Genomic DNA, 8,705 nt, shown 5'->3' with positions numbered 1-8,705 from the left:
TTTAATTGATATTTATTGAGCTATACATTTTTCTCTGTTCCCCTCCCTACCTTTCCCCTCCTCCCTTCAGTCCTCCCCCAAGGTCCCCATGCACCCAATTTACTCAGGAGATCTTGTCTTTTTCTACTTTCTACTTCCTATGTTGATTAAATCTATGTAAATCTCTCTAAGTGTCCACATTTTTGCCTAAGTTATCTGGGATTTTGGTTTGTAGGCTTGCTTTCTTTGCTTTATGTTCAAAAACCACCTATGAGTGAGTACATGTGATAATTGTCTTTCTGTATCAGGGTTACCTCACTCAAAATAATGTTTTCTAGCTCAATTTTCCTGCAAATTCAGGCTGTCATTGTATTTTTTCTACATGTAGTACTCTATTGTGTAAATGTACTACATTTTCCTTATCCATTCTTTGGTTGAGGCACATTTAGGTTGTTTCCAGGTTTTGGCTGTGACAAACAAACCTGTTATGGACATAGTTGATTACTTGTCCTTGTGGCATGATTGAGCATCACTTGGATATATACCTCAAAGCGGTATTACTGGGTTTTGAGGAAGGTTGTTTCCTAATTTTCTGAGAAATCACCACACTGACATCCAAAGTGGTTGTACCAGCTTGCAATCCCACCAGCAATGCTGAAGTGTTCCCATTTCCCCACAATCTCTCCAGCATAAGTTTTCATCAGTGTTATTGATTTTGGTCATTCTTACAGGTGTAACATGGAATCTCAGTGTTGTTTTGGTTTGCATTTCTCTGATTACTAAGGATGTTGAGCATTCCTTAAGTGTCTTTCAGCCATTTTAGATTCCTCTGTTGAGAGTTCTCTGTTTAGATCTGTACTCCATTTCTTATTGGATTGTGTGATTTTTGGTGTCCAATTTCTCGAGTTCTTTGTATATTTTGGAGATCAGACCTCTGTCTGTTGTGGGGTTAGTGAAGAACTTTTCCCATTGTGTAGGTTGTTGTTTTGTCTTGTTGACCATCTCCCTTTCTTTACAGAAGCTATTCAGTTGCAGGGGGTCCCATTATTAATTATTTCTCTCTGTGTCTGTGCTGCTGGGGTTATATTTAGGAAGTAGTTCCCTGTGCCAATTCATTCATGTGTACTTTCCACTTTCTCTTCTATAAAGTTCAGTGTGGCTGGCTTTATGTTGACGCTTTTGATCTATAAGGACTTGAGTTTTGTGTATGGTGATATATATGGGTCTATTTTCATTCTTCTACATATTGGTATCCAATTATGCCAGCACCACTTATTAAAATGTTTTCTATTTTCCATTTGAAATTATTTGCTTCTTTATCAAAGATAAATGTTTGAAGATGTGTGGATTGATATTCAGGTCTTCTATTTAGTTCCTTTGGTCCTCCTGTCTGTTGTTATGCCAAAACCAGGCTGTTTTTAGTACTGTAGCTCTGTAGTAGAGTTTAAAGTCAGTGATTGTGATACCTCCAGAAGTTCTATTATAGTACAGGATTGTTTGGGCTACCCTGGGTTTTTTGCTTTTCTATATGAAGTTTAGTACCATTCTTTTGAGGTCTTTGAAAAATTTTGCTGGGATTTTGATGTGCATTGCATTGATTGCTTTTTTTTTTTACTATATTAATTCTGCCTACCCAAGAGTTTGTTATATCTTTTCACTTTCTGATGTCTTCTTCAATTTCTTTCTTCAAAGATTTAAAGCTTTTGTCACACAAGTCTTCCTATTATTTGGTTAAAGTTACTCCGAGATATTTTATCTGTGGCTATTATGAAGGATGTTGATTCTCTGATTTCTGCCCCAGCCAATTTATCAACTGTGTACAGTAGGGCTACTCATTTTTTTGAGTTAATCTTGTACCCTGTTACATTGGTGAAAGTGTTTATGAGTTGTAGAATTTCCTTGGTAGAATGTTAGGGATAATTTATGTAAACTATCATATTGTCAGCAAACAATGAGAGTTTGACTTCTTTTCTCCAGTTTGTATCCCCTTTACCTCCTTTTGGTGTCTTATTGCCTTAATTATGTTAGGTATGTTCCTTGTACCCCTGCTCTCTCCAAGACCTTTTATGGTGAAGGGATGTTTTATTTTGTCAAAAGCATTTTTGGTATCTACTGAGATGCTCCTGTGGTTTTGATTTTTTAGCTTATTTGTATGGTGGATTACGTTGACAGATTTTCAAGTGAACCATTCTTTCGTCTCTGGGATGATGTTGATTTAAACATGGTGAATGATGGTTCTGATGTATTCTTGGATTCAATTTGCCAGTATTTTAATTAGTATTTTTGTATCAATGGTCATGAGTGAGATTGGTCTGTAATTCTCTTTCATAGTAATGTCTTTTTGTGGTTTGTATATCAGGGTAATTGTAGCCTTATAACAAGAGTTTGGCAATGTTCCTTCTTTTTCTATTGTGTGGAATAATTTGAGAAGTATTGGTATTATTTCATTATTGAAAGTCTTGTAAGAATTTTGAGTTGAAACCATCTGGACCTTGGGCTTTTTTTTGGTTGGGAAACCTTTAATTACTGTTTCTATTTCTTGCAGTTATAGGTCTGTTTAATTTGTATATCTGCCTTGGATTTAATTTTGGTTAGTGATATTTATCCATGATGTTGTCCATTTCCTTTTAGTTTTCAAATTTTATGAAGCACATGTTTGAAAATTCTGACCTGATGATCCTCTGTATTTCCTCTGCGTCTGTTGTTATGTTCCTCTTTCCATTTCTGATTTAGTTAATTTGATATTCTCTCTCTACCTTTTGGTTAATTTGGATAAATGTTTGTCTATTTTGTTGATTTTCTCAAAGAACCAACTCTTTGTCTCATTGATTCTTTTTATTGTTTTCTTTATTTCTATTTTGTTGATTTCAGCATTCAATTTGGTTATTTCCTGCCATCTAGTTCTCTTAGGTGAGTTTGCTTCTTTTTGTTCTAAAGTTTTTCAAATGTTCTGTTAATTCACTACTGTGGGATTTTTCCAGCTTCTTTATCTAGTTGTTTAATGCTATGAACTTGCCTCTTAATACTGCTTTCATTATGTCCCATAAATTTTGGTATGGTGTGTGGTTATTTTCATTTGTAATATCCAGAACATAGCGACAATCTAGATGCCCCTCAACCAAAGAATTGGCTAATAAAATGTGGTTGTGAGCCTTTCCTTTAATGGCTGAGCCATCTCTCCAAAGTCAACTGAACTGGGACTGAACGATCATGTGATCAGACCAGACTCTCTGAATGTTGCTGACAATGAGGGCAGACTGAGAAGCCAATGATAATGACAATGGGTTTTGATTCTTACTGCAGTGTTCTGGCTTTTTGGGAGCCTAGTCTGTGTGGATGCATACTATCCTAGACCTGGATGGAGGGGTAGGGCCTTGGACTTCCCACAGGGCAGGACAACCTGACTTCTCTTAGGGACTGGAGAGGGAGGGGGAGTTGGGGAAGGGGGATGGAAATGATAGGATGGGAGGAGGTGGAAATTTTTTTTTTTTGTTTGTTTGTTTTTGTTTTTCGAGACAGGGTTTCTCTGTAGCTTTGGAGGGAAATTTTTAATAATAAATAAATAAATAAATACAATTGAATGACAAAAAAAGAAGAAGAAAGTTTAAAAGAAGTAAGAAAATGCTCTGGGATTTGCTTTCTTCTTGAGCTGTTAATTCCACAAACGTTCTTGGTCAGAGTGTAATAAACTGATCAAAGCAGAAAAAAAGAAAAGAAAATGAGGTACATTCATGCAATAAAGTACTACTCAGAAGTAAAATTAAAAATGACATCTTGAAATTTGCATGCAAATGGTCAGAAGTGGAAGAAAACATCCTGTAGAGGTAATCCAGACCCAAAAGATGAACATGAAATGTACTCACTCTTAAGTGGATAGGCATTGTAAAGCAAAGAATAAAAGCCTGTAATTCATGACCCCAGAGAAGTTAGATTACAAAGAGAATAATAAGAAAAATATACATAGACTACCGTGAGAAGGGGAAGTAGACCAGATCTTCTGAGAAATTGGGAGTGTGTATTGAGGGGAGAAGAGCTTTTGTGGGGAGGGATTTATTCCTGCCTCAAAGCAATATGCTAGACTTTATTGTTTTCCCCATGTGAAGCCTTACCCTCTCTGAGGAATGAATGGGAGTGGAATGAAGGTGAGCATGGGTGGAGGGAGCAAGAAGAGGGGAATGAGTGGTAACTGGGAATGATATGTAAAATGAGAAAAAAAAGTGTGTTTTTTAAAAAATTAAATCCCTTTTAATATCAAAAATTGTTATAGAGAAATGGTTTGAGGGTCTTTTCTCTATAGAAATAAGAGATGTTATGACAAATACGTATAAAATGATATTCTTGGCCTGACAAGCTCATTGTATGAAAACAATTCTCACCGCCCCTACTTTAGACTATGACTTTAGTAATAGATGGATGGGTTGCCTGTCCACTGCTTCTTATATCCAAAGCATTAACACCTTAAAAACAATATTCTTATCATCAGTTTATCAGACAAGGTAATTTCCAAACAGTGGCCAAACAGCTTGCCTGCCCTCAGGCAGTTAACAATCAAAGTAGCCAAGCTGCTATAAGAACTTGGAATAAAGTTCTTGATATTAATACACCCAAGACATCTTTCCCACTATAGACAAAAGCTACAGATCCTTCTATAATTTTGTAGGTCATTTATAACAAGCGTAGAGCAGTAGTACATTGACAATAAAGAAGCTGCTTATGCCTTGTCACTTCATCTCCTTATTGAAATACAAATTTTATCTGTACAAAGATTCATTGTTGTAGTTGCTAATGCCTCTCCTACTATTGTTGATTTTATATAAGCATGCCAAAATGATGGCACAATGAGAAGGTAAGATTCTGGCAGTTTCCTTGTAGCTTCCTATATGTTTCAAAGGGGATGGAAATACAAATTCTCAAAAATAATAGAAACAGAAACTTGACAATCAGCCCAGGAAGCAAGCCTTCTTCTAACATACCTGCAAAATGCAAAATGCAATTTCACTGATCCAGTCAGTGTCAATCTAGATGTGGTTGACAAAGACAATCCCAATTTCAGGAAGCAAGCGATATGAGCAACCAGGGATCCTGATGAACAGGACCAGGCCTCTTACATTCCCAGGTTGGAATCCCACTGCTGTGCCCCCAATGCTATCTATGGAGAAGCCCAGTTTGCTGCCAAAGTAGCAGATACTATACCCTCAGGATTCCACAGCTTGACACTCAGCTCTATCCTTAATCCTAAAAGAGTAAGAAATTTGATTGCTCCTGGCAAAAGCAATTCATGACCACAATGTATCAGTAACTAAGAACATACATTTGATTCATAGAAGAGCTTTTAAGAACCTAACCCAACATCTATAGCGAACCCTACCAACAAAACTGCCATTGTTTGTTTGTAGGAAATCCAACAGGACTATGAAAGGGGCTTTTGTTTGCCCAAATGCTGTTGATTTGTTTTATACTGATGTGATGTGATAGCTTATTCCCAGCTACTCTAACAACAGTTCCAGTCCCTATGATTTTAAGAGGTATTTATATCATAATGTATTGGTTACAGTTTATCCTATTTGCTTTATAAAAAGAATCAAGTCAATGGAGGGTAGTGACTGGTAAACATCTGGTCCAGTTATGGCCTGCTTAAGACACATCCTGAACCAGCATCACTTCCTTCCCAGCAATCCTTTTGAAAGGTGACAAAGACCCTAAAAGACAGATTTGACAGACAAAGGGACACTCCTAGTGATTATTTCTCCACAAATCTCCAGGCTAATCTCTCTGTCATCTCAGACTCAGGGCAGGTTCCTTCTTTCCGGGTTTCTGACACACTCAGGATGTGGTTTGCAAACACTGTGTCTTGCACAGTAATAGATTGCAGAGTCTTCAGATGTCAGTCTGCTGAGTTCCATGTAGGCTGTGTTGGAGGATGTGTCTGCAGGTCAGTGTGCCTTGCCCTGAACTTCTGAGCATATTTAGTTTCACCATCCTCTGGATCAATCCATCCAATCCACTCCAGTTCCTGTCCAGGCTTCTGTTTCACCCAGTTCATAAAGTATTCTGTGAAGCTGTATCCTGAAACTTGCAAGACATCTTCACTGAAGCCCCCAGGCCTCACCAGCTCAGCCCCAGACTGCAGCAACTGGATCTGTGAGTTCACACCTGCAGAGAGAAGGCAGGAGTGAATGCCATTGTAACTGAGAGTGCAGAAATCTATATTTGGCGAGAGTCTTTACCTGTAACTGCTGCCAATAGCAAGAGGACAATATAGCTCCATCCCATGGTGAGGACCTAGGTGCTCAGTGACTGTGAAGAGGACACTGATCATATGATGTTACAGTGTGTGCATCCCTGTATTAACTAACTACAATAAGCTTGTGTTATTTGCATATTCATGAACAGGGAACTTCTTAAAGAAGGACAAGTCCAGTTGGGAGTAAAAGGAGGTAGAGGGCACCTGGGTCAGGTAGCTACAAGATTGTTGAGGTTCAAAATGTAATCTTTTCTGGGGAAATAATCTCATACTTCTTCCCTGAGCACTGTGCCAGACCCTCTGTAAACCACATCAGGGCCTAAGATCTCAATTGATTTCAAGCTGAAACAGTTACTTTACCTTGAGACAAGATTATCAAATGATTTATAAGAGGTGACTGTGATTATGAAATGATGGCCATTAGTAATTCCAAAACCTGCTAAATTTTCAGAATTTGTAGCCTCCTTTCCGATATATTTATATTTGCCTTTGCACCTTGTGGCATAAAAAACTGACATAAATGACCAAAAGGGAACACACCATAGAAACATTTGTATATCAAAGTTTATTGCATCACTTTCTCTAATAACTGAATTATGGAAACAAATATAATTGTAAACAGATGATTCCAGCCAGAAATGTATTTATATATGCAATACAACAGAATATTTTCTCTAAATGGAATAAAGAAATGTCATCACTCTGAGGAAATTCAATGCAAACTATAGATAGCTATATTAGTTAAAGATCAACTTGAAAATGTAGACATTATAAGATGATTTCATTATTAGTCTTCAAATTGGTGAGAAAACAATTACATATACCAATACATAAAAATGTTTAAAAGAAGCAGTCTAAGCCGGGCGGTGGTGGCGCACGCCTTTAATCCCAGCACTCGGGAGGCAGAGGCAGGCGGATCTCTGTGAGTTCGAGACCAAGCCTGGTCTACAAGAGCTAGATCCAGGACAGGCTCTAAAGCTACAGAGAAACCCTGTCTTGAAAAACCAAAAAAAAAAAAAAAAGAAACAGTCTAACATAATAAGTGGAAAAACAGGTGGGGTCAAGAAATAAAAAGAAAATTACAGGAATATTACATAATCTACAATATCAATTTGAGTGAAAATTCTAAACAATATTAAAATAGTTTCAGTTATCAAGATGATTTTGCTTATTCTTTAATTTGTTATTAATGTTATGATATATATTATGATCAAATCTACCACAAATATGTCCCCTCTGGCTCCACTTGGAACCTTCCTATTAGTCTCTTTCCTAAATCCACTTTTCTTAATTAAAACTGTTAGTCCAATCAGTGCTTTATGCACACATAGAGGTGGATCATTCACAAGTACAGAGAGAACCTACAGACCGTACAAAGAAAAGTGATTAATTTTCTTCATCAGTCTTGAAAAGCAAACAACTTTCACATTTGTGTGGACTTTTATAAGTCCCTCTTCATCATTTTGTAATATTTTAAAATATTATTGCATTTTATTTAATGGTGAGAGCAGTGCACACATGCACCAAAGGGGGATGCATTTACCCCTGGGGCAATTTAAGAAATTAAAATGTTTCTGTTCTACAATGTGGGCTGCACGCAATAAAAATAGTATTGTCCAAGTCTCCCCAGTAGACACCTTTACATGCTCAGCAATTTCACAAGGCTCTCAGTCTGTCTTTGTGTTTGTTCCTGTCTTGTGCTGGAATCTAGAGTGACTGTTAGCTCATATATGCAATGGTCAAGTCAAGCATTAACATTAGAATTCCGTGACTTTCTGCCCTATATTCTAGATCTTACATTCTTTCCAGTGCCTCTTTGTGATGATCATTGTGCTTTAGCTGGAGGTAAATGACTCATTTGAGATTGTGTACTCAACATTATTTCAGCACTTTGAATAGACATGAATGCTGCATTAATCATGAAACACAGCACAGAAATATTTCGGGATCAAGGCTGAGAATAGCATCAACGTATTGGGAATAGATATAGATATTTTAAGACAGAGATCTCTAATAGGAGCCAATGGCCCATGTAGAAGGAAGCGGTGGGCTGCGTCCCGCCACCCGGCTTCTAGCTTTGCCCAAACTAATTACACAGAAACTGTATCTTCTTTAAACACTGCCGAGACCATTAGTTTTAGCATGTTTACTCACATCTGATTACCCATATTGTATCTGCCATAGCCACCACGAGGTTGTGGCTTACAGGAGAGATCTTAACCTACGTCCATCTCATAGAGGAGAATCATGGTGACTGAACTGAAGTGTCTCCCCTTTCCCAGAATTCTGTTCTGGTCTACTCCACCTACCCTACCATTTTTCTGTCTCTTAAAGGCCCAAGGGCAGTCTTTCTTTTATTGCTTAACCAATGAAAGTACCTAGACAGATAACTCTCCTCCATCCATTTCCCCCTTTTCTGTTTAAACAAAAAGAAGGCTTCAACTTTTAATATAGCAAAATTACATATAACAAAAACAGTTAT

The 8,705-nt window shown here is 37.4% G+C and overlaps 1 pseudogene; it reads right to left on the bottom strand.

The window, feature by feature from the left end:
• Window positions 1–4,997: 4,997 nt before the first annotated feature.
• LOC119805795 lies at window positions 4,998–6,252 on the bottom strand (annotated as a pseudogene).
• Window positions 6,253–8,705: the final 2,453 nt, after the last annotated feature.

This window comes from Arvicola amphibius, unplaced genomic scaffold (assembly GCF_903992535.2).
Source record: "Arvicola amphibius unplaced genomic scaffold, mArvAmp1.2, whole genome shotgun sequence".
NCBI lineage: Eukaryota > Metazoa > Chordata > Mammalia > Rodentia > Cricetidae > Arvicola > Arvicola amphibius.
Note: the sequence above shows the minus strand (reverse complement) of the source record. Positions and strands in the feature narration are given on the sequence as shown.